This window comes from Crocuta crocuta, unplaced genomic scaffold, assembly GCF_008692635.1.
Source record: "Crocuta crocuta isolate KB4526 unplaced genomic scaffold, BGI_CrCroc_1.0 scaffold16, whole genome shotgun sequence".
NCBI lineage: Eukaryota > Metazoa > Chordata > Mammalia > Carnivora > Hyaenidae > Crocuta > Crocuta crocuta.
Genome location: NW_027531893.1, coordinates 5,240,367 through 5,266,645, shown reverse-complemented (window position 1 = coordinate 5,266,645; position 26,279 = coordinate 5,240,367). Strand labels below are relative to the sequence as shown.

The 26,279-nt window shown below is 40.0% G+C and overlaps 1 protein-coding gene across 1 annotated transcript in view; it reads right to left on the bottom strand.

Annotated features, from left to right (window-relative positions):
* The window catches only part of RBFOX1 (RNA binding fox-1 homolog 1), a 1,463,629-nt gene that overhangs the window by 850,103 nt on the left and 587,247 nt on the right, over positions 1 to 26,279 (bottom strand). The window lies entirely within an intron of this gene.

Below are 26,279 nucleotides of genomic sequence, written 5' to 3'. Positions count from 1 at the left end.
GTATAAATATAGGTAGATAATATGTATTTCCATCTTAGCCAGAACTACAAGTCCAATCTCTCTCTCTTTAGAATTACTGAAGAACAGAAGAACTAATAAAGCCCTTTGTGCTATTAGTTTTCCATTATGGAGACACATTACTATATTGGCAACTGTTAGCATTTATTTAACACTACACTCTGGGCCAGGCACTCTGCTAAGGGATGTTCACTCACTAGCATACCTAATAAATACTTTTAATTACAAGCCCTCATAGCTTCTCCCATCCCTAAGACATATACTGCACCATGTTTAAGAAAAGTCTACAGGGGAGCCTGGGTGGCTCAGTCGGTTAAGCATCCAACTTCGGCTCTGTGTCATGATCTCAGGGTTCGTGGGTTTGGGCCCCACGTCGGGCTCTGTGCTGACTGCCAGCTCAGAGCCTGAAGCGTGTTTCAGATTCTGTATCTCCCTCTCTCTCTGACCCTCCCCTGCTCACGCTTGCTCGCTCTCTCTCTCTCTCTCTCTCTCTCTCAGAAATAAATAAAACATTAAAAAGAATAGAAAAGTCTACAGTATCCTAAATAGAAGGGTTGCTAACTAAAATATAAACAGCCTTGATATAAAACATTTCTCTCATTAATAAATTGATTTTTGTTTAAATCCCATACTTTTGACAAAGAAGTTCAAGTGGAATGACTACAAGAAAGCTGAGAGGCACCAGGTGGGAGTTTTTCTAGCCACTGAGAAGGACAAGAAACAACATGATGGTTCTTTCAACTTTCAAGATTTGCTTTCTATTCCAATACCATGATGCTTGTTTACCTGAATTCCCAAGATTTCTTCTAGTCTTTGACTAGTAATTTGAACCAATAGTAAACTCTAGTTAACTTTTAGAGTTCTAAAAAGAAATAATAACGAATAAGAAGAGGGGAAATAGCAACTAGACTTTGGTAGGAAAAAATACGGGGAGATGCAAAAAAAAAAAAAAGTGTCATTCTTTATCTATTCAAATTATATCACCTCATTATTCGCCTGTTCTAGCCAGATATCCCTCACTCTTACCAACATTGTTTATAGTTTTGCCTCTCATTTCCTGTATTATGAGCCCCATGAAAGGAAGGAAGACCATGTTTGTTTTATATACTACTGATTCTTCAGTGCCTACCACAGTGTCTGACACATATAGACACTCACTGACTACTGGGTAACTGAGATTCTTTTTCAGACAGCCTGCAGGTCAGGGATACATGACAGATAAAGAGCATGTGGGCTGCTAACTCCTCAATGTTTCATTCATGGCAGACATCACTAACTGACCATGGCACTCCCTGCTAAATCTACACCCAGGCTTAGGGTCCACTACTTCAGACTCCAAGCAGGCTACTTGCCCATCTCTTTTCCTTTTTCTGACGTATCCACATCTGGAATTCACAAAATATGAATAAGTGATTCATTACATGGCCTGAGGAGGGCAGAGTACAACAGAGACATGATATAAATAAAGAGCTCTCCTTCTACACTGGTTTTCTATGTTAACAAATGGGAGTGAGTTGTATTTGCTTATGCTCCCGTTTCATGGTTAAAATAATTTGAAGCAGCAACAGGAACCCTTACATAGGTTGGAAAATATTTAGATAGCCATGCTCATGCTTCCCCCAATCCCTTTCAATGAACAAGTTAATTCACCTGAATAGCCCACCTAGGGAAATAAAACATAATTATTCCAACAACTGAAGCCAAACCCCCACCACCAACTTATTCTTCAACCATCTGTTTATTTCAAGTGGGCACGGGAGGAGGGCCTCTGAATTGTGTAACTAATGGTCCAGTTCCAGAATGCACTTCCTCATATGTCTGTTCTTCACAGTGGCAGAGGACCGCTACTCCTGACTCACTCCTCTCCCTCTTATCCCACTCAGGTCCCACTATAGTGGACTCTTTATGGGGCTTCTCATAGCCAGGCTTGAGCTTCTGGGGCAAATGTAACCACAGAGGGGCAAGAAATTAACACCAAAGAGCAGCTGCCACACAGAGAGCTCTGAAGAAATGACTGTTGAATATCTACTTCTGAAGACTTATATTCTGACAGGTACTGCATTAAGGGTTATCTATAAGATTCTAATCCAAAAAAGCCTTGAACAGTATGTACAATTTCCCTGACAAGACTGAGTTACCACTTGCAGAGTCTAAGCAACTTCCCAAGTCTACCTGTTTAGTAAATGGCTGAGTTCAGTGTGGAGCTCAGGTTTATTTAATTTACAAACCCAAATCCTCTCCACTATAAACCATATGCCTCTTGACCCATTAAAGACCATATTTGTTAATTGCAGCTAGCAATAAATCATGTTCTATTCTTAAAACACTTCTTAATGACACACAAGCCACCAAAATCACTGAAAGGGAATTAGTATTTTTTTCTTCTGTTTTGTCTTATGTGTCTAGATTTTGTAAGAAATGTTTTCCATGTTTTTAAGTAGAACTTAATTTGTCCCTGACAGATAGGAATAAAGGAAGAACATAAGAAAAAGAGGAAAAAGAGATTTGATGTCTGGTTTCCACATGCAGACCCTTCCTTGCAAGGAAGCTATTTGTGAGAGGGAAGAGGAGCCATCACAGAGAAAACATCTGAGTAATAGAGACATCATCCCAGGCAGGTTAGGATAGCAGATAAGGACACAATCTCCTAATTGACTAGGATTAAACTCCCAGTTGGTCCATTTATTCTTTGGGAGCAATTTGAATAAATTACTTAACTTCCTGCACCTAGGGCCTCATCTATAATGTTGGGATATTAATACTTTCACCTTGAGGTTTACCATGAGGATTAAATGAGATAATCCACATAATGGAAATAGCTACATAATCCAAATGTTCAGTAAATTCAAGCTGTTATGATCAATGATTAGCAATCTCGTGAATTCAAAACTCAGCCCAGAGGATATTCTTTTCATCCTCTTGAACAAAGCAAATATGTCTATACAAACCCTTCAATGCTCAGTGCTCAACAATGGGCACTTATAGACATTCAGTGAGACCTGAATGGAGGGGTCAGACTTCACACGACTGTCACGCTGCATGGATGTGGGCCAAGATCCAAAGCACAGAAAGAGTTTAAATAAAGGTGTGTTGAACTCTGTGTAATTCTGGCAGAAGTCTGAGCAGTCTGGTAATAAGATTGGAACCTCACGTTCGGGCAGGCTGTGTGGAAGTAGTTCTTGAAAACAACTATGGCAAGAGTCTCTCATGGTTTGCCTCTCTCCCTTTCCCCCACCTGACAAAAACTGAGGACTGACGGATGTGGGGGGGAGGGGGGTGGGCATGGAGGAGGACACTTGTGGGGATGAGCACTGGGTGTTATGTGGAAACTAATTTGACAATAAACTATTTGTAAAAAAAAAAAAAAAGATAAAGAAAAGAAAACCAATTACTTAGGGGCGCCTGGGTGGCTCGGTTGGGTAAGCGTTCAACTTTGGCTCACGTCATGATCTCGTGGTTTGTGGTTTGGAGTCCTGCATCAGGCTCTGTGCTGACAGCTCAGAGCCTGGAGCCTGCTTCGGATTCTGAGTCTCTGGCTCTCTCTGCCCCTCCCATGCTCATGCTCTGTCTCTCTCTTTCTCAAAAATAAATAAACAATTTTTTTTAATTTTGAAAAAAAAATAAAACAACTATGGCAAGAAGAAATGTGAGCACATACTACACCGCAGTGATTCCAGGATTGAGCCCTGGGCCCCACAAACAGATTTTGGCTTGGGAGCAAGCCTTTGAGCAAAGATCCTATCCAGGCTGTCTGACAACCGGTCCCCTGATAGCATGGCACCACCAACCAGAACAGGCAGCGGCCATGCATCCTGGCCTAACATCAGCTCTGGAGCAAGGCTTTACTCTTCTGTCTACCAGCAAGTCTCACAAATGGGATTAGAACCCAGCTCTGTCATATTCCAGAACTCAGGTTTGTTTTCTGTTTGAATGATTGTTTGTTGGCTTTTTTTTTTTTTTTTTAAGACTTAACTTTTTTGAAGCAGTTTTAGGTTCACAGGAAAATTAAGAAGAATGTACAGAGACTTCCCAACTATCCCCTGCCCCAACATATGTACAGCCTCCCCTCACTATGGACATTCCTCACCAGAATGGTACATTTGTTAGAGCTGATGAACCTGCGTTGACATATCATCACTGAAAGTCCATAGTTTTCATTAGGGTTTAGTGTCACATATTCTATCGATTTGGACAAATGTATAAAGACACGTGTCTATCAGTAGAGTATCATACAGAGTATTTTCACTGTCCTAAAAGGGCTTGCGATTTTAACTGCTACAGGCTATAACCATCATCTATATGTGCTACATATTAATTATTAAGTGGTTCACTACAAAAATATTTGACTAGCTTGACTTAGCAAATTCTTCTGTTGCCCTAAGAAAGTCCATAATGAAACCTTCTTTATTTAATTTTCAGGAGGCTATAGCACTGAGTAGGCAACTGACAGACACTCTCTCTGCTCTGATACTTGGGCTTTTTGAATCAGATAAGCACATCCCTCACATGGAGGACTTATATACATGTTTAAGGCATAGCTCTTTTTCTGTAATACTGAATGCCAAATTTCACAAACAAAATTTTCCCGGGCTCTGGCATCTGCTAATAAGCACCCAGTTAAAAGACCACTTTCTAACAACATATAAGAGGTAAAGTGTTGGGTTTGCTCCTTATTGACATTTTGGTATTTGCAGGAATTTCAATGTTGCTGGTATCTATGAATTTCCTTTTTGGCATTTTGTATGTCAAAGGGAGACCTAGATGTCGACACCTCTTAATAAGTTAATTTTAAAAAATTAACCATTTTTTTATTTTTAAAATACCAATAATTTGTGAGTCCTTTTAAAAAGTGTGAAATTAGCTTTTAATTTACACATATATTGGTATTTTCATCATTGGTCATAACCTATAACACTACCTAGATCAACAGAGATCATGATATGAACCTGTTCTGGAAAGTTAAAATAATGGCTCCCCAAGGTAGAGGGGTGGGGGACACTCATGATTACTCCTTAAAAACGTAGGCATACAGCATGTATGGCTGAAATGATAGAATGTGCTTGTTCTCCCGTGGCATAAATCAGGCTTATGTGCTTTAGGCAACAGAGGATGTCAACATTCCACATAAATGCTAAGCATGCACCTTGTTCTTCTCTACAATGCTGGTGCCGTCCTCTTACCAGGGAGCTTCTGCCTTACACACCTACTTTGCACTAGTCACTGTGGGTAATTTGCCATATGATGGTAGAAAACTTGCCTATTCAGGATGAAAAGCAATTTCCTGGCACACCAAATTTTATCTCCCTTAACATCCTATACTATTCCCCTGGAGGCGCTCTTCAGTGAGCCAGGTGACCCCACTCTCCTTGAATGCCTCCCCCAGGGCAGGCGCAGTACAGGTGACTGGCCCAGGGAGGTCAGTGGCCTCTGGAGGCACATTCTTAGGCAGGAAAGCTGAGTCCATCAGAGGCTTTCTCATTCCCCTGAGAATTTGAACTGGGACCCAGGGCTCATAGAAGGTGAATACTGCAGGCGGTGTTTCATTGTGGAATCTGCTCTTACCCAAGTGTGCAGAAGCTGGGGTTGTAGAGAAACAGAAACTATGAGGAAGCAGAGGTAATGAGTCATCAGAAAGAAGCAAGGATTCTATATATACAGGGAAGAGACTAGAGGCCATGTAGAAGGAGTAGAAGCAAAAGAAAGAGTGAAGGAGAGAGGGAGAAAATGAGAAGAAAGGGGTAGATTTCTAGTTTTCTAGCTTGACTGCTCATAGCTGGGTTCCCTGAGATTCTCTTGGATACTTTAAAAATGTTCCTTTTGATTCAAATTAGTTTTGGCAGTCTGGGCTAAGTAACCTCATATGTTATTCCTATATGTCAGGTTTCTACTGACTGTGAAAGAAAACAAAGGAACATACAAGACACTTGATTCATTTGGATTACCCCAGAAAAAATAAGCCAAGGATCTGAGAGCAAGTTGTTTATCAGGGAGCAGAGGGAACTCAATGGGGAAAGAAGGAAAGTGTACAGAGAAGAAAAACCATCTATTAATAAAGGGTTCACAAGGACACCAGCTACAACACTGGGTTGATCCTGTGGGGAAACCAGTGAAACATGTGCCTCAACATCATCCCACACAGGGGGTGAGGGAGCTGGGGTATTTATACACCAACTTCCAAGAGTCATTGGCTGAAGGCTGCTCTATATGGTACCAAAACCCCACAGTTCTGGTCTCCTATGTGCACAAGCCAAGCAATTTCCCATAATCCTTGTAAATGTCCTCAGGCAGAGGGATACCCATAGTGGCAGCTCAAAGTCTGCAGAAACAAAGAGAAAGGACCAGACCAGAGAATGGGTGGGCCAGGAGCCAGCATTTTGCTAAAGATGAGATCTGGGGTCACTGATACCTTGTTTCTAAAGTATAGCCATGCACTAGACATCAATAGTCCACAATGATGGCTGATCAGTATCTGTCCACACTTCTGGCAATATTTCCAGATCTTCTTAGTATACCGGACTCTAGCAGCTCTAACCATCATCTGCAGCCTCACCATACCATTCAGGCTCAAAGAGAGACACATAAGCAGATTTTCAAAGACAGAGGATATTCCTGGAATAGGAATCCAGAATCTGACTTCTGATCTGGGTTGCAAGATATAAACTCTCCTGATCTGTAAAATAAAAGATTCCAACTAAGGCCAGTGATTCTTAAATACTGGCTCATGGATCAAAATGGGGTTCATGGGGAACCTATGAAGACAGAAATTCCCAGACCTCAAACCTGGGGATTCTGATTCAGGAGGACAGGCTGGGGTCTGGGCATCTTGAATAAAGTCTTCCTGTGGTCCTGTTCCTCAGGCAGGAATGAGAAACTCCTAATAAGTGACAACTAAGGTATCTTTCAACTCTATGATTCTGTAATCCACTTAAGAGTCAGTTTGGTCTTATTGTCTCTAATGAGGACCTTAAAAATGGTTTGGGGCTCCAGGAGAATGGCATTTCATATAAATGTACTCACTTAATGGTTAGTGAAGATTTGTCACAAAATGACCTGTCTCCTTATTAACCAATGACATCACTATCATCCCTAAATCTAACTCCCCTTTCAGAATTATATAAATACAGGCCCCACATATTTACTGCTTACTATATGATATCTTTCATGTTCTAAAATTAACACAAGTGAGGCCAAATGGATTTTCATCACCCATATGATGAGATGAATCCTCCTATCCTTAGAGTTGTATACACTGGTGATCAATTCTACCATCTCCCCATATAAATGCTTTATATTTTTCAGGCTTTGTTTCCATGTCTCCTTCTCCTCACTAGATAGGTAAAGAGTTGTAATTACTTTGGGCATCTTTTAGAGAAGCAAACACTTAAATGAAAGCAAGCAGGGACTGTGGAGATAGAAAAATCTGTTTTTTAACATACAGCCCAGGCATTTCTAAAGAGCATCAAGATTACCCCCATGGTTATTTCCAAACACTCCAAATTATTTCCTGGAGGAAAATGCTCAAGAAATCAATGCACATGTCAACACATTAAGACCTCAAGTTTTGATAAACCATTCTCTCTTCTTAAACTGAAGCTTTCTATATCAATTTTAGGAAGACCCATCATGATTTATTCTCTGTTCTGAACAGGTTTCTCCCAAACCTTGCTTGTTTTATGAGTACTTAAGCATTTACCATTAGAAGTATTACCCTCTTTACAGAACCAGAACCAAAACTGGTTTGACCTAAGTTAACACAGAAGATGGCTTCACAATCTAACTTTCAAGTAGGTAGTATTTTGTTCTCACATCTAAACTACCTTCCAACAAACAAATATTAAGTTCTATATGTCTTAACTTAGAACACAGTGAAGTAAGCTCCATAGACACCCAGGAATCCTTCAGAAACCTTTACCACTCTAGGGTTTTGATCAAAGTCCCAGAGGCAGAAGTATTAGCCTGTCCACACAGCTGTATATAGACACTGTCTTGGGTTCTGTGGGTATAAATTTGAATTTTAAAATTTTCTTTTGGATTCATTTGAAGGCTCCTGGAGACTATCTTGCTCATCTTGGTAGCCAACAGAATGCCTATGGCATGCTAGAACATGGCAGGTGCTTGATAAACAAATTTTGAAGAAATGAGCGAATGAGTGAGTGAATTAGATCCCCCACAGTTGTCCATGGTTTACAATAAAATCAGTCAGGGAACTTTTTAAAAACCCTGATGCTATGACCTCAATCTTGGGGCAATTAAATCAGAATATCTGGGGCATGGTGGCTATATACATATACATACATATATATATACATACATACATATATATATGCGTGTGTATGTATATGTATATATATATGATTAGTTATATGATTCACTATATTATATATATTAAATATTTTAGGCAATTCTATTGTGCCATGATTACTAAGAAAGAAGAGACCAGAATAATCATATGAACTAAAGTCCTTAGTGTAGTATCTCCGTTTCAACAGAGGCTACTCATATATTAGGACATTGGGAATATCTGAAAAACAGGATCAAATAAATTATATGTATCCCCATATGATTTGTTGATTGTGTGAAGTGAAATGAATGCTGATGAAGTGGCCCTATTTTGACTGTGTGTGTGTGTGTGTGTGTGTGTGTGTGCACATGTACGCACATGCATATACGTGTACCTAGATATATGTGTGTATAATATACACACACATATATACATGCATATAGAGCATTAACTACACATTTGTCAGTCCTTCTTCTCACTATTTTGAATGGTACATGAATTAGATTAACTATCCCGATTATGCAGAGAAATTTAGCTTAATGACCTACAATTACTTTAATGGCTTTGAAATTCAGAAGGTAAGGAGACACTGTGTTTCTTCCATTGAGCATTAAATATAAAATGCCTCTGATTGACTGTCATGAAAACCCAATTTTATTGCTATTTGAATTATTCAGAATCAATATCTGACATTAGCCAGCATGGGGAAGCTCAAATATAAGGCAGCGTCTAAAAGCAGCGTTTCCCTATATTGAGTAATTGTGCTTTGTGTGGGGGATAATGAGCTGTTTGCTGCATGTCACCACTTCAGATGCATCGTGAATCAACAACTTTATCTTCCCTTTATATTATGTAATAAAAGGGATTACTTCATAGACATGAACAATTATCAAGGTTATGAAACATTCAAAATACAGTTGGGCTCAAGGAATCTTGCCTCCTCTGTAAGGAGAGAGAAAGAACAAGACATTGGATTCTAACTGTTTACACAAGAGAGAAATTTGCTCAAGTTATGTTTTTAGTTATTTGATGAGTAAACTGCAACCTTGTATTTCCCCAAGCTGAAAATTGCTTAGAGGCATATATACTATACCACAGCAGTCTTGCTGAAGCTTCACTTAAGATGAGACAGCGACTGTAGGAATTGGTACTGCTTGAACAAATTTGCCAAGAGCACAGCAGAAGGGTATGAGAACAATAGTAAAAAATGATAAACAACAAAATGATAGACATTTGTTGTGTGTTTACTCCATGGCTGGCCCTATCCTAAGAACCTGACTGTGTTACTTCATATAAGCCTCAAAAGAAACTGATGAAGGCAGAAGTATTATGTTCTCCCCATCTTATAAATGAGGAAGTGAAATGGGATCTAAAGGAATTTCCTCTCCCCCACCTCTAAGTGCCTAAGTAGTGCAGCAGAGACTTCAAAATAGACTTTATTATTTCAGAGGAGAATCAGGTAAATATTATATATAAGAATACTGGCTGGGGCACCTGGGTGGCTCAGTTGGTTAAGTGTCCAACTTCAGCTCAGGTCATGTCCTCATGGTTCATGAGTTCAAGTTCAAGTCCTCCATTGGGCTCTGGGCTGAAAACTGAGAGCCTGGAGCCTGCTTCAGATTCATTCTCATTCTCTCATTCTCTCTCTCTCTCTCAAAAATAAATAAATATTTAAAAATATTTTTAAAAGAGAATAATGGCCATTAAGGTGCCATAGGAGGAACAGAGAAACAAAGTAAAATACAATGGAAAACACTGAAGACTGAACACTTGTCAAACAAAAATGGGATGGGCACTACTGATATCAAGAAGGTACTTCATGAGGGTGCTCCCGCATGTTAACCTATGTTATAAGGGTGCCTGGGGCGTGTATACCTGGGCACACTCCTCATTCCTACCCCAAGGAGGCAGAACACCCCATCAAATTCATACTGAAACTCTGTGTGGCTGCACAACTCCCCTCAAACAGATCCCCCAAGAACTATTTATACTGTTTCCTTTCCCCTCATTAAAGTCCTGGCTCAGGCTAATAAATCAGTGTACAATTTGTGTATAATCTAATTTTTGCTTTGTGCTTCATCTGGTGTAGGTGGAAGCAGGGGAAAAATGAAAAAAAAAAAAAAAAGAAAAAACAACAACTGTAAAATGAAGACTAATGAGAACTTGGATCCTTAAGAAAATATCCTTTAGAAATGCCCAGAAGTGTCCAATCTGCACTTCAGGGCTTGTCAGAACTACAGGAAAAAATGAGTCTGACCTCTTCCTTCTGTGGAACTGTGACTTGTGAGGGCAAATATATATATTTCATATCTATATAACATATATGGAATATACATAATATATATTAAAATTTTTAAAAAAATTAATTTAAATTACTTTGAATAAAAAATATATATCCATATATCCAAATACTTGAAAGTCCTGATGAATTTTCCCTGTGTGCAGTTACTTCTCTGGGTGGCACACAGGCTGTGCCATCAGGGGGTGTTAACTGCGCCCTGGGAGTCTCCTCTATTTCTCTTCCCAGACATTTATAGCACAGCCAATAATAATTCCCAAGCCACCCCCAAATCATCCCACAGAGAAAACTTGGTGTTCCTTAAAACTAGCCAGATATATTAGGTACCCGGGTAGGGAACATAGCAATTATATAAGTTAATGGTATTCAAATGTATAAGTTCAAGGAAGAGGCAGGCACAGAGAAAGAAAAGGAAAGTGTGCTTGAATGCAGAGAGTTACAATCCAAAGATGCATCACTAAACCTGATCTCTGGGCACGCACACGTGTTTGAAATCACAGCATTTGCCTTGGCTGCTGAAACAGCCAAGGAAAGTGGCTGTTTACTTTAAAGGCATCATTCTCTTCTCTCATTTTTCACAAGGACCCAAACACATCAAAACATTATCCTTTGACTTCTGTTTATCTGGTGCAATTTCCACCTTTACCTACTTAAGAACGGGAAGAGCAAAACAGGCTTTATGACAAGTCATGACTTCATCTCATGTACAAAGTGGGGGGGGATATATTTTTGCAAGTACAAAATTTGTTTTTGTCTATTTATAGGAAGTAGCTTGAAAGGACACTAATTAAAACCTAATGGGAATATTACATAAAACCAGAACTACGACGACACTCAAAAATTTCCCTAGGTAGGGGAAAAAGTGGTCAAGTTCTAGAGAACTGTTTTGGGTGAGATCTTGGTATGCATAAAACATGGGACTCATTTTTAATAACGGTAAAAAAGGAAATTTACTGCCCCCTCCTGGTTCTGTAAGACAAAGTTCTATTATATTTAACACTGAATAACATAATTATGTAGGAGTCAAAACTGAACAAATCTTAGTTCCTCTCTCTTAGCTGAGAGAGCAAGGTTGATTTGCAATTCTGAAAGGATAATGAAAGGGCCAGTGTTATTATTTAATATAAAAAATAGATTTCCTGGTTTCTCTCAAGTGTTTATCATTGGATACAGGGAACAATATCAAACTGAATTACCAAACATCATCTCTGATAAATCAAATGAACACCGCTGGAAAATGGCAAACCGTGTGTACATCCCAATGCTTGAAGAGAATACACAGCCCCATAAAATAGCTTAAAATGATAGAATTTTCAACATTTTTGCTTTGTTTACATAAGTAAAAGAGAAAAATATACCCTGGGTGTGGAGTTTCCGAACTGATTAATAAGCTAAGCCCTTAAATGTTAAGTTTGTAGTAAATATTACTTATCCTAATTAAGTAGACATTTTGCATGCCTTCAGCCAACAGCCAGTGTGGGATCTTTCTGGCTCCCCATTTTCTCCTTGGGATACAGCTTGGATGAGTGCCGTCTGCTCAGCCAAGGAGTGATTAGAAACAAGGGTGAGAACCCAGTGCAGGACACTCAGGTCCATAAAGCTAAGACCTTAAGGACATAACCAGAAAGATCAGGGTCAAGATGAGACTCTTCAGCAGGTACTAAAAAGGTGTCTCCTCAATTGCAAAAAAGCTTCATTCAGGACAGAAATATTTCTATATGTCATCCTTTGATTTGAAAATGAAAACTTTTCCTTATAAATATTAATATATTACATGATAAAATAAAAATAAAGGCCACAATACAAAATAGTAATCAAGACATCCCCACTGAATATCCAGTTCCTCAGAGGAAACCAGTTAACTTTTGTGCTTAAAAACTTTCAAAAATGCTCTGTATATGCAAATACAATCTGTAACTGTATTTTCCTACTTGAATAGGAGCCTACTATAGATAACATTTTTCCTTTGTATTTTCATCCATAACATATCTTTCAGATCACTCTACAGAGCACCTCTAAATCTTTGTCATTTTCATCCACGGTTGCATGGCACTCCCATTTTTTCTTACAGTTTATTTATTTATTTATTTTGAGAAAGACAGAGAACAGAGAGAGAGAGACAGAATCCCAAGCAGGCTCCACACTGTCAGCACAGAAGCCAACATGGAACTCAAACTCATTAACCTCAACACATGAACCAAGAGATCATGACCTAATCCAAGATCAAGAATTGGATGCTTAACAGAGCCACCCAGAAGCCCCACAGGATACTTCATTTTAAGATCTGTATTTTTCAAGTAATCCTCATAACCACTTTGTAGGGTAGGTACCTATATTACACCATTCTAAAATTGAGGAAACTGCCCAAAGTCACACCATGTTTACTGGAGGAGCCAGGATTTAAGCTCTTATACCCACACTTTTATCCATTCACTGCCTTAGTCTATTTGGACTGCTATAATAAAACATCATAAATTGGGTAGCTTACAAACAATAAACATTTACTCATCATAATTCTGGGAATTGGGAAGTGCAAGATCAAGGCACCAGCAGACCCAGTGTCTGCTGAGGGTTTGCAGAGAGCCATCTTCTCTTTGTACCTCACATGGGTACAATCTGACTCTCAGAGGTCTTTTTAAATTTTTTTCATGTTTTATTTATTTTTGAGAGAGAGAGAGAGACAGCATGAGCAGGGGAGAGTCAGAGAGAGAGGGAGACACAGAATCTGAAACAGGCTCCAGACTCTGAGCTAGCGATCAGCACAGAGCCCAATGTGGGGCGCGAACCCTCAAACCATGAGATCATGACCTGAGCTGAAGTTGGACGCTTAACCAACTGAGCCACCCAGGTGGCCCTCTCACAGGTCTTTTTAAACAAGGTTATTAATTCTATTCCAGAGGGCCCCACCTTCATGCCCTCATCTGCTCCCCTGAGTCTCCTATTCCTAATACCATCACATGGGAGGTTAGGTTTCAATACATGAATTGTGAGAGGACACAAACATTTATATCATAGCATTCATTGTATGACACTGCCTTCCCAAACATTAGCTACTGCTATTACTAAAAGTTTTACATTAGCATTAAAAACCAAGACAGATGGATTGTGAAAATATTGGTGTCAACATCACCACTCAGAGGATACTGCCTTTCCTTCCCCAAAGCTTTGGCATCTCTCAGATTCTCTCTACTGCACTCTGATGGGACCTACTTCGGGGTGACTAATCAAGTATCAAACACTAGAACTTGCAGCACTCCTGAATTTTCTAGAAGCATAAGGTCCCCTAGTCCCCAACCACAAGTATGCACTGTAGCCCACGGGTGGTCAGACCAGACACAGATGTCAGTGTGCCATTTGGATTTCTTACTGATGAATATTACAGCCAACGTACCCATCTGGCTGCTGAGATAAATAATGTAAAAATGAAGATATGCCTACATAATTCATGTACTATTGATGAACGGGGCCCTTAATTTAGATTGCTCCTACAAATCATTTAATTATGGGCCTCACAACTAAGAGAGAAACAGCATTTTAGCTATGTTTAAATGGGTTTGGTTTGGATACTTCCGAGTGCACAAGACAGAAACTCAAGGCCCCCTCAATTATTCTGAAAAATCTGTAGATGCTCATAAGCATCACACAAACCTGGTACTGAATACACAAGACTATTTTCCTGAGCAAAATGCCATTTGTTTACCTATATGGTAATGATTCCATCAGTGGCCTATGCCCCTTTCATTAGGAAGCTGTAGATGGGTGAGGATGATGCTGACAACTATTCTACAAATGACATACTTCCAGAGGACACAGCCCAGAGGACCTGAAGCAAATGCCTCACACCCATTAGCAGGGCTATTGTAAAAATAAAAGAAATAAAAACTAACCAACCAACCAACCAACAAAAAGGCCAGAAAATAACAAGTCTGGGTGAAGACTTGGAGTAATTAGAAACTTTGTGCACTAACTGGTAGGAATGTAAATGGAAAACAATATGGCAGTTCCACCCAAAATTAAAAATAGGGTTAGCATATGATTCAGCAACTCAGTTTGCGGTTATCTACCCACCCACAGAAATTGAAAAGCGAAGATTTGAAGAGATATTTGTACACCCATGGTCAGAGCAGCATTATTCACCACTGACAAAAAGTGGAAGCAATTTGAGTGTCCAGCAACATACGAATGAATAAGCAAACTGTGGTATACACATACAATGGAACATTATTCAGCCTTAAAAAGAAAGGAAAATCTGACACGTTACATCATGAATGGACTTTAAGGATATTATGGTAAGTGAAATAAGCCTGTCACAAAGACACAAATACTGTATAATTCCACTTATATGAAGGTAACTACAGTGGTCAAACTCCTGGAGACAGAAGGTATCATGGTGGCTGCCAGGAGCTGGGGTGAGGGAATTGGGAATTGTTTTTATTTAAGGAGTATAAATTTTCAACTTTGCCAAATGAAAGAGTTCTGGAGACTTGTTACACAACAATGTGAATGTATTTGCCACTGTTGAACCAAATGCTTTACAATGGTTAAGACAGTAAATTTTATGTTTATCTTACGTCATTTTATATTGGTATCTGTATCTGTACCTAACATGAAATGGAGACTGGGCAGCCAGCAGAGGAAACATTACATTATTTATCATGCACTGACTGCCTGATGCAGAGCTGAGGCATCTACATTCATGACCCCATTTCAATTCCTGTAATACTTATTTTAAATAGGCATTGATAGGTATTGCCCCATCATTTCTGCAGCTTAGAAACCAGCTAACATCATGCCGGCATCCTGTCAGGGTCAAGTGGATAGGTCCTGGAAGAGAACTAGTGAACAATGGTTTTGCTACCCATGAGTGGTAAAGACATCTACAATGCCCTTAATCATTTCAGGAATACCTACATCATCTGCCTATCTGAAGAGCAAATAAGGTAACACACTCAGGAACAAAATCCAAGTTTCCTGACATCTGTATGGGTCCAAGCATGACCTGACTACCACCGGTCCCTAACTCCATCCCACATATCTCTCCTCATTCACTATTCACCAGCAGTATGGATTTCACCTCTATTTCTTCTCCATACCAAGCTCTTTCCAGCCTCAGGGACTTTGCTTTTCTGCTCTCCCTATGTGGAACACCCTTTCTTGAATTATCCTTGGCTGGTTCCTCTTCTACCTGTAGGTCTCCTTTCAAATGTTTACCTCCTCAGAGAGGGCTTCACCTTGAAACTATCTGTTCTAAAGATGAGCTTCTCCTACCACCAGCAACTATCACTACCATCAATGATTGTTTATCACATCACCCTACATATTCTTTTACATCATTTATCAAAACCTGTAATTATTTTGTTCATGCATCAGCTCTTTATCATCCATCTATCCCACTAAAATATACACTTTACAAGAACAATTATAGGCAAGCACCATTCAGCACTCCATCCCCGGGGCTTGCAATAGTGCCAGGGTACCTGAACATGGAAAGGAACAATAAATAAATATTAGTTGCCATTATAATTTTGTAAAGTGACATTGTACTAATAAGACAATGGAGGTAAAGGACCAAGACCTCTCAGCAAGAAACTCAGTATTCAGGTTCTCTGCAGAAATATCCCCACCAGCTGGGTGAGAAACTGTCACTAGCTTTGAAAGAGGACAAAGGACCCATGACCTTCAACTCCAGGACCCCTCTGGGCAGAGACCGTTCTCCTTCTGGGTAAATCAAAGGAATATCTGAAGAGTTCCTTTTTCCTTTTGGGTACATGTACATACAGCCTCCAAAGCACATGCTAATGACACATCCCTGGTCCAGCAGTACCATCAATAACCAAACCACATGAATGGGGCTTTCAACTGGTTTATCACTTGTCAGCTCCAAAGACACTTGCTGAGCTGACAGAGAGAGTCGATCCAGGATGTGACATATAAAAATTGCTATATTTCTAGGTTAAAAAAATGACTTAGGTGTCTCAGGCTCACAGGCTATCTTACTTCATCTGGTTGACTATGCATGATTTTTGGTTGTTAAATCTCTGCTTCTGAACTTCTGGGTGTGGCATTTTTGAACTTGACATAATGAATGCCAAAATGTGTCGTGCAGATACACCATCCTACTCTCAAATTTCTCATGCTCTAGTCAACTAGACTCTACCGAAGGCTGCACAATTTCGTACTACATTTTGAACTACCTTATACACAAAAGCTGGGGTTGGGGGTGATTTATCACAAAAATGAAAAATTCAGGGCTTCAGGCTCCATTAGATACAAGTGCTGACATTCAAATTATTTTAGAAATAAATATATTTTTAACATTTTGTTTTTTGTTCAGACTGGGTTTTCGCACTGTGTTTTTCTGCTCCAGCTACTATAACAGAATGCTGCAGAATGGGTAGCTTAAAGAATAAACATTTATTTCTAACAGTTCTGAAGCCTAGGAAGTTCAAGACCAGAGCATCAAGACAACTGATGTCAGATAGGAGCCCACCTCCTGGTTTGCCTACGGCCAACTTCTCATTATATCCTCATATGGTGGAGAGCAGAGTGAGCATGTGTGGGCAAACACTCCTCTTTTTCCTTACAAAGGCACTAATCCCATTTATGAGGACTCCACTCTCATGAGCTTATCACCTTCCCAAACCCCACCATCACATTGGGTGTTAGGATTTCAACATATGAATTTTGGAGAGGGCATAAATATTCAGTCTACAAGACCTATGTACTACAGGATGGCCATCAGATATCCCAAGCTTATATCTCATTAATTTAGTAACTCTAGGAATAAGAGTCTCTTTCCTAGTCACATGCCCATTGGTAAGACAATCACCATGTCCAGAAGAATGAGAAAGGCTGAATGGACATGCGTGAATAATGGGCAGATTTCTAGAGTTAGAGGGAGGTGTCAATCTTGTCTCAATGACAAGAACTGTAAGCTGCTTCTGCTCAAACAATTCTGAGATGCACTGCATTTCTGGAATATGGAAGAGTAAGTGCTGGCCAAGCAGACAACAAGCAAACAAACAAGTTTTTGCTGCAGAAATGGGCAGGTGAACATATAGTTCACCACCAAATATGAGAACTACAGTACAATAAATAAAGCAAAGCAAAATGGAAAAAAAATCTACTCTTGCATCAGTTCTAACAACAATGGTATGAGGAAGGTATTATTATAATCCTCATTTTATAAATGAAGAAATCTGTCCAAGATCCTTTTTTGTGTGGGGGGATTTAACTCATGCCAATGAAACTCCAAAGACTCATCTTTGCACCAGGGCTACTGTGCACAATTGTGCAAGATAAGTGCACACAACTGTAGTGGTTCCATACACATAGGTTCTGAGGTTCATGATATCCCCTGGAGTGGTCATCACAAATTTGGTGAATTGTGTGTGCCTGGTGTTCTGCATTAACCAACGAACCAAGGAGAAAGGAGAAGAGTATTACTGTAGTTCCAGGCAGAAACCTGATCCCAAAGGACCTTTGTACTCTGCTAAAAATTCTGGACAGTACTAGTTACTGTTCTCACGAAATACACCATTGCATTTTATTTTCTGATTTTGAGTAGACTACAAGGATTTAAAATGGACTCTGCCATGCCATCCACTTCTTTCCAAATTCTCAAGATAAAGTCATCCACAAACTACAAACCAGGCCAGGTGAGCAGCTGCATTTTAAAGGAATGGGTTTTCCAAGTGTCTTATCTGGGTGGGAGATGGAGCCAGAAAGGAAAAGTCACTAGAGAAACCAAGCTCGGCCAATCTGGGTTTTTAGCTCTTAAGGCTCCTCGGGAGTTTTCAGTAACTGAGGCAACGAAGTTCTGTTAGAGAATAAATTGGTTGGGACACAAAGCTCCTTATAGATTATAACCTCCTTCCTTGCCAATTACAAACTTGGCAATCATTTGTTTATTAACCTGATGGCTTGCTGCATTAAATACCATCACATATTTATAACGCACCAAGATAAAGCTGTAGCATTCAAAATCACTAACCCCATCTGTCCTTCCTCTGATCCCACACTCTAAAGCATTTCTGAAGGTAATTCAATAGAACAGGTTTTTAAAAAGTTTAAAACTTTCTCCTGCATTGCCTCAGGGGAAGGTTCCCAGTTATGTGTGTGTGAGTGATAAGGTTTAGCCCCTTAAATTCATTCTGAGGAGTGTTTGTTAAAGTCTTTATTTGGAAATGCGGTGGCTTAGTCCCAAGTGGCAATCATCACTGCATTCTCCAGTTCCCATTGCTGCACACAGACATTACAAGCAGCAAAGCTAATCCCAAATACGGTCTTCTCTAGTTATCCCTCCTCCCCACACTGCCTACCTTTCTCTTTAAGGCTTAACTGTCATCTCGACAAACATGCTTCTACATCTAGATTCTTCAGCTCTAATCTATTTCCTCTCTTAGCTTATCCATTTTCAGTTACCTTCTAGAGACCTTAAAGTTTGATAGCCACCAGAATCTGAAATGCAACTCTCAAGGATGTAACGCTTGCTATTCTAAGAAACAGAACACCCCTCCTCATGCAAGTTCCACTGTTTTGAAAATGGGATTGCCCATCTCAGAGTTTTGTTGACACAAAATCTTGGAATCACCTTGGGTAGCAGATATGGATTGGGGTATTCCCCAGCATATGCCCTCACATTTATAATGCCCATGCATGCTGACCTGACTTTTAATGTATGAATGTCCAACACTTGAATTTATTTTGCCGGGCCTAGAAACTGGTTTGTTCACTTAAAGTTCTGGAGAAGCAGAGTCCCTCAACCAATGATGAATGCGAGTGGTGGCATAAATACTCCAGTTCTTCTGCCCCCTGTGAGATAATTCTATGGTGTGTACCTACATGTGTTCCACTCCTCCTATAGTGGAACTAAGCTCCCAGTTATATCCAGTGGTCAGTGGCTTGATAAAATGTAACTCTACTAGTTGCCTTCTCTCCCCTGTATAACTTTACCATTCTACACCTTCGTTGCAGATGTTTACCTCCAAATAAATTACTTTCACATAAATCCTAGTCTTAGGCATGCTTCTTAACCAACCACCAATGATACCTTCCTGTCCATATTCCCCACATGCTCTCAGGCCTGAAATGCAACCAAACCTACCTTCACACCACTCTAATATTACTCTTCCCCATAGGACCATATTTCCATTACCTGGGGAAAAGTCAGGAAAATTTCTCATAGACATAGGACGTATTGTTTGAGCTGAGCTATCAAAAGTGAGCAGAAGTTGCCAATAAGTACTAAGAAGTAAGGATGAGGAAAGAGCAAGGCAGAAAGTTGTACAACAGCCTGAAAATAAAGCAGAACATTTGGAGAGACTAATCTCTCTTTCTTTCCTTCTTTCTTTCTTTCTTTCTTTCTTTCTTTCTTTCTTTCTTTCTTCTGGGGGTAGAAACTTCTGTTCTCAATAGGGGTGAGTTATTTGCTCACTAAGAGACATTTAACAATGTATGCGGAGATTTTTTGGTTGACACGACTGGGAAAGGGTGCTACTGGCATCTAGTGGGTAGAAGCCAGAGATGCTGCTAAACATCCTACACTACACAGTATGGCCCCTAACAACAACAACAACAAAAATGGTCCAATGTAAAATGTCAATAGCACTGAATGTGTGATCTTGGTCTGCTGTTTAGAGTTTAAAGGAGGTGGGTGACAGACAGGAATTGGGGGATTAGCAGGAGCAAGATCATTAAGACTCTTGTGTCCCTCTGGTACCCTCTGATAAGTGAGGGAGAGTTATTATTGAAAAACAGGGAAATGATATGATCAGAGTTGCATGTGAGGAAGAAAAGATTATCTGGTCTGAGTAGAATGTGGGTTGGAGAAAACTGAGATTGAGACCAAGCATGAGACTGGTGAGACAGAGAGTGTATAGTCCAGCTGCAAAATGGTGTCCCAGAGTAAGGAAGTGGGAGGAGCTGGAGAGAAGTAAGCACATTTTTGGAGATCCTTGGAAAGGATTTTGACTGTGGTGCCTATCAAACTGCCTATCCCATGGTGGGTTTTCAATTAAACATTTCTGAAAAAACAAATGCAACAATAGATGATTAAATTATATTATCCTGTCATGGAAGGAATTGGATTGAGGCTTGGATGATGAGCTAGGTTGAATTTTTGTAGATTATGCTCTGGGCAACTGGGTACATGCCACCCACTGAGATGGAGAAGACTAGGAAAGAATGATTCTAGGAAGATGAGAGGAAAGGTCAAATGGTGCACAGTGAAACTTCCCAAATGCTACTACTGTGGCCTGGTCCTAAGGCCAGTCAGTTAGTTCATGTCTAGTATAGACATACCATTTCAAAAATGTGGTATCAGGCACTCATGAACACACGTGTCTTTGGCAGACCCAGAGGGTTACAACACCTGTAGACTAGGGACATTGCTACATAATTGTTCATAGTGATGTTCTATTTGGTTGTTTATCCTCACTGCATGTGGAAACAGCCTCTGGTGGCAAATAATGATGATGGCCACTCTTCATTGAGTATGCCCATGTTGCAAGCTCAATATTAATTCATTTAAGCCTAAGACCTATCTGCTCTTGTGTAGCTTACCATCCTGTGTGTGTGCATGTGTGTGTGGGGGGAGAGGGAGGAGAGAGAGGGAGAGGGAGAGGGGGAGAGGGAGAAAAAAATCACTAAAATATGTAATGCAAAATGCTAGAGCTAAAAATCAAAAATAGGGCACAGAGAAGTATTGAGGGATATAATTCTCAATAGGACAAACTTCACTGAAAAAGTGGTATTTAAGTTAAGACTTTACGTTGGGGGGTACAAGAACTAGAAGTCACTAGAGGAGACTGTAGGCAGAAGAAACATACAGTGAAAAGATCCCAAAGGGGATCCAAGTCTGGAGCAAGGAGGCCAAGATGGCAGGTGTGGGGTCAGTGAAAAGAGAAGTAGCAGGAGACAAGGTGAGAAGGCTGATAGGGACTGGAGTGTGGGGGCTTGTGGGAAATGGCAAGAACACTGGCTTATATCTCAAGGAGATGGAAGTCATTGGGGAGAGGGGTTTCCAAGGTGAAAGCAGATGTAGGAGGCTGTGTCAGTGACCCAGGCAAGAAATGGTGGGACCTGAGCCAAGGTGATGGTCACAACAATGGGAATCAGCATATTACTGGATATGCTGGGATGTCAACTACATTTCCTGGGGGAGGGATTACATGTATAATATTTAAGAAATAAAGGCATCAAGAATGAATGACTCGATAGTTCATGCCTGAGCAGTCCTTATGATAACCATTAAACTAGGTTATATTATTTCATTTGCATTTCATTCTCTATGTTGTTTCTGCCCCCTCATGGTCCTTGTAGGGGATGCCTCTGTGTACTCTATGTTGCTTAAACGTGTTGGAACATCATCCCTGTCCTTTCTTCTGGAAAGGGTACTCCCTAATTTGTTTTTGTTAGACCTATGGAGGAAGACGGTCTCTCATCCTTTGGAGTCATCTACTTAAGAGCCACATAGGTTTGGGGTAACCAAAGGTCATTTTCCTACCATCTAAGTATCCATATCAAAGCAACCGGAGCCTAAACATGGAAATTATGAAAGAAATATTTAGGTTTTTAGATCTCCTTCTATTCAAAACAAATGGTCTTTACTTGGTGAAGCCAATTTGAATCCAGTTTTCCTCTCTTGCAGCTGGGAATATCCTGATAATGCATGAGCTAGATTTCAACTATTCAATATGGTAGCCATGGAAGGTGACTACTGAGCACCAAACATGTCTAGTCCAAATGGATATGTGCTGTAGGTGTAAACAGTGGGTTTTGAAGACTTAGTGTGAAAAACAGGAATTATTTTCCTATCTTGTAAGGTATCTTACATTTTTATTTTTTTAATGTTTTATTTATTTCTGAGAGAGAGAGAGAGAGACAGCGTGAGCAGGGGAGGATCAGAGAGACAAAGAGACACAGAATCTGAAGCAGACTCTAGGCTCTGAGCTAGCTTCAGCACAGAGCCCAACGTGGGGCTCTAACCCACGAACCATGAGATCATGACCTGAGCCAAAGTTGGACACTTAACTGACTGAGTCACCCAAGTGCCCCGGTATCTTACATCTTTAAGATGCCTCTTTAATTTTATATCTGTTGATGACAGACTGAATGGATAATACTTTGGATATAATGAATTACATGAAATATATTTAATTAATTTAATCTGTTTCTGTTTATTTTTTAACATAGATACTAGAAAAATCAAAATGACATATGCAGCCTGTGTTTCATTGGGCAGTGCTGTTAGAGAGGAAAATTTGGGTTTTGAGATTTTTGAAACCAACTCATAACCCATCCTATTTTTTCCATGGTTGCCTTCTCCCACATCCTACTATCAAGAAAATCACCTCCTGCAACACTGTGCCATCTCTCAAAGGGTGAACAGCATATTTCAGACCAGTAGGATGCCTGTATCTCATTTCACGTTGAGCACAGGTGGCTATACCGTCTGCCAACTCACAAAATTGCCAAGTGATTCACCTTAAAGGGCCCCTTTAGAACAGTCATCCATCTGGCCAGTAGCCCCGGGGTCATTCCCTCTCCAGTTTCCCCTTGCCTTCAGGCTGTGCACCAGCCAGGATTCTGATCTGGCCTGTGAGCTCTTTCTTTGCCTCAGAGATGTTTGCCACCCTATCTCAGGGGTTGAGCGAACTCAGAGAGAATCAAACCCACACTTAAGATACCAGGGAACAGTTCCACTGAAACCCACAACACTATAATTACCATAAACCCTTCAGCACCACCAGCTCTGAGAGGTAAAAGAAATTAAATCAATGGGCATAGATCGAATCAAGAGCAATCTTATGGGAAATTCATGTAAATGCACAATCTTACATTGGAAATGAGTTTTAAGATTAATACCCTTCACACATGGAAAAGTATAAAGAAGTAGGAGAATATGCTGTTGTAACAATAGGTCAACCCTTCTTTTTACGAGCTGTCAGTTATATTGTATGAAGAACTCATGAAGCTTAACATTCTCGCTATTTTTTTTAAACCCCGTAATGCAAATTCTTCAAGAGAATAACAAGTGATGCATGCTTGAAATTTATTTTTAAATCAAGAGCAAAATGAAACCCTTTAATTAATCTCAGAGAAGTTAGCTCTTTCCCTTTCAGATCTGTCTTTTGCACAGTTAGATGCTTAAAATAATTGCATCCGCTCGTGTGAAACTGCAGCAGTAATTCAGTGGGTTTATACTTGTGCAACCTTTTAAAAACAGGCCTTAAAACATTCATCTGTTGAACCAATTTACCAGCTTTCAATAAAGCATCTTTAAGATACTTTCTGTTACATTTATATGACATAAGCTATATTATTTTAATAATCTGTGCTTGAGATATATGGTGATGAGGGAATTATCGCTCACCTGGGGAGATGGTGTAATTAGAAAAGAGGCACAGTTGGGAAATAAAAATGATTAAAAAAAAACTTGCTGAAATTAACCAGACACTGCTACTGGGATGCTATGATGTTGGCTTAAGTTGTTGGGAAAGCATTGGAGTGAGAAGCAGAGAAGAGGGAAACCAAGCAAACTTGCGGTGCCTGAAATAATTACAATTTCTTACCCATCATTTCTCAAGGCTCATGGGGAGCAAGGACACAGGCCCAGCCAGGGCAGACAAATGAACACTTTCCCCACAGCCGGTCGAGGGGGCTGCCTGCTTTGAGCTAATGTGCTGGGGCAAGAAGATGAGGGCAGGTATAATTATACTAATGATTTATTGAATGTTTGATTAATTGGAAATTAAGCGAATGCATAGTGGCAGAATTGTCATAGCAAATCGCTCAGCTGTTGGCTTAAAATGTGTTCTATTTCCCTCCAGTAAAGCAATTAAGAGAATCTTAAATCACTGGATGAAAAAATATTGGTATGGAAACTGTCTAACAGAGTTGGGGGGAGGAACATGGCAAAAAGATCCTAATGGCCCCTCGCTGGGTGGTGTTGGAGAAAAGGACATTTTTCACTAAAATGTTAGCTGCAAAACCCTATCATCTCAGAAGTTAATTCTCACCTCATTTAAGAAGAGACAGAAAAGAAAACAGATTATGGCCTCAAGGTAGCGAGGAAGACAACGGTTTTGCTTACAGAATCTCTGCTAGCTCATACGATGACTTTGTGCAAGATAAAAACGTGTGACCCTTTAAGAGGGACTCATCCCTGAGAGAGCAGGGCTTGGTGAGAGAAGATGGAGCTGGTCTTCTTCCCCAACTTGCCCATTCAGGCACCTGTCTGTGGGCAGTAACCAAATGCAGAAATTCACGGAGGCCTTTCCTACTGCACACGCAAGCAGCAATCAGGAGAAGGGAGGGAGAAGGGCTTCGTTCTGAGCAAGGGTTTTGAGACAGTACTTCAGATGATCCTCTGTAGCTCGAGTTGATGGTTATTCTGAGATTTTACTTTGCAGTGCAGCTTGCTTCTTCCAGCCACACTGTTTATCCATCCCCTCCCTCTCCTCCTCGGCCCCTCTCTCTCAGAGTACCACAGCTAAGAGTTCCAAGTTTAATGTTTTCCATGTGGTGCCCTGAGCTTCAGGACGGAAAAGGCTGATGCAAAATTGAATACATAAATAAGAATTTAATAAACTTTCTCTTCTGGTCTTCTGCATCACCACTAAAGTTGCAGAATCCAGAATTAAAAATGTACTTGAGAGCAGAAACAAAGAGCAGGGAGTTTCATGTACCTTGTGGGTTTGTAAATGCACAAGACCTTCTTCTGGAGAGGGTAATTCACCAAAGCAAATCCAAAACCTTAAAATATACATGCCTCCTGACATCTAGCTCCTCTATGAATTAATTTAAGAAAATATTGGATACACTCAAAGATATAAAAGGATGTTCACTGCAGTGATGTTTACAATAGCAAGACAAGATTGTTTTTATAAATGAGAAGTTATCTAAATGCTCAATGGCACTGTAACTAGTTTAAGGTCGCAAGCTCTTACCTTGTGATTAAGGAGAAAAGTTGTTTTTCCCCTAAATAATGTTTTTTTCTTACACTTAAACAAAACTTCTGTACAAGAATGCTCATTGTGTGGTACCAAGAGAGAGAAAGAAGATGCATATGGTCTCAGCTTCATTCTCAGAGCACACATTAGCAGATCCTTCAGAGGAAGACAGTTTAGGGAAAACCTGGGATAGACATGGCTTAAAATTTGTTTCTAAGATCAAACGACACGACAACAAAATAATATGCACACATGATCCCAACTGTGAAAAGAGGAACTGCATCTGAATAAACAGGTATACATGGGGGAGGTGTGTGTGTGTGTGTGTGTGTGTGTGTGTGTGTGTGTGTGTGTGTGTGTGTGTGTGTGTGTGTGTGTGTGTGTGTGTGTGTGTGTGTGTGTAACTGGAAAGACAGCATGCCAAAATGTTAATAGTGATAATCTCTCAGGTGAAGGATGGCTAGAAGTGATTGGTTTTTCTTTGTTCTCTGTGCCTTTTTATATATTTTTGGTAAAAATAACACACTTTTGTAACAGTTCATGTCTTTGTTTTCTGTGACTATACAGGTCCAGAATTTAATTGTAACAATGAAGAGTACCTGGGAAACATGCAGGAGATAGATACCTATGCAGATACACAAAACAGGACAATTTCCTATTATCATAAGAACATGTCAACTGTTGCCATATGTCTTATAAGATTGGAACTCTGCCACCTAGTCTATCA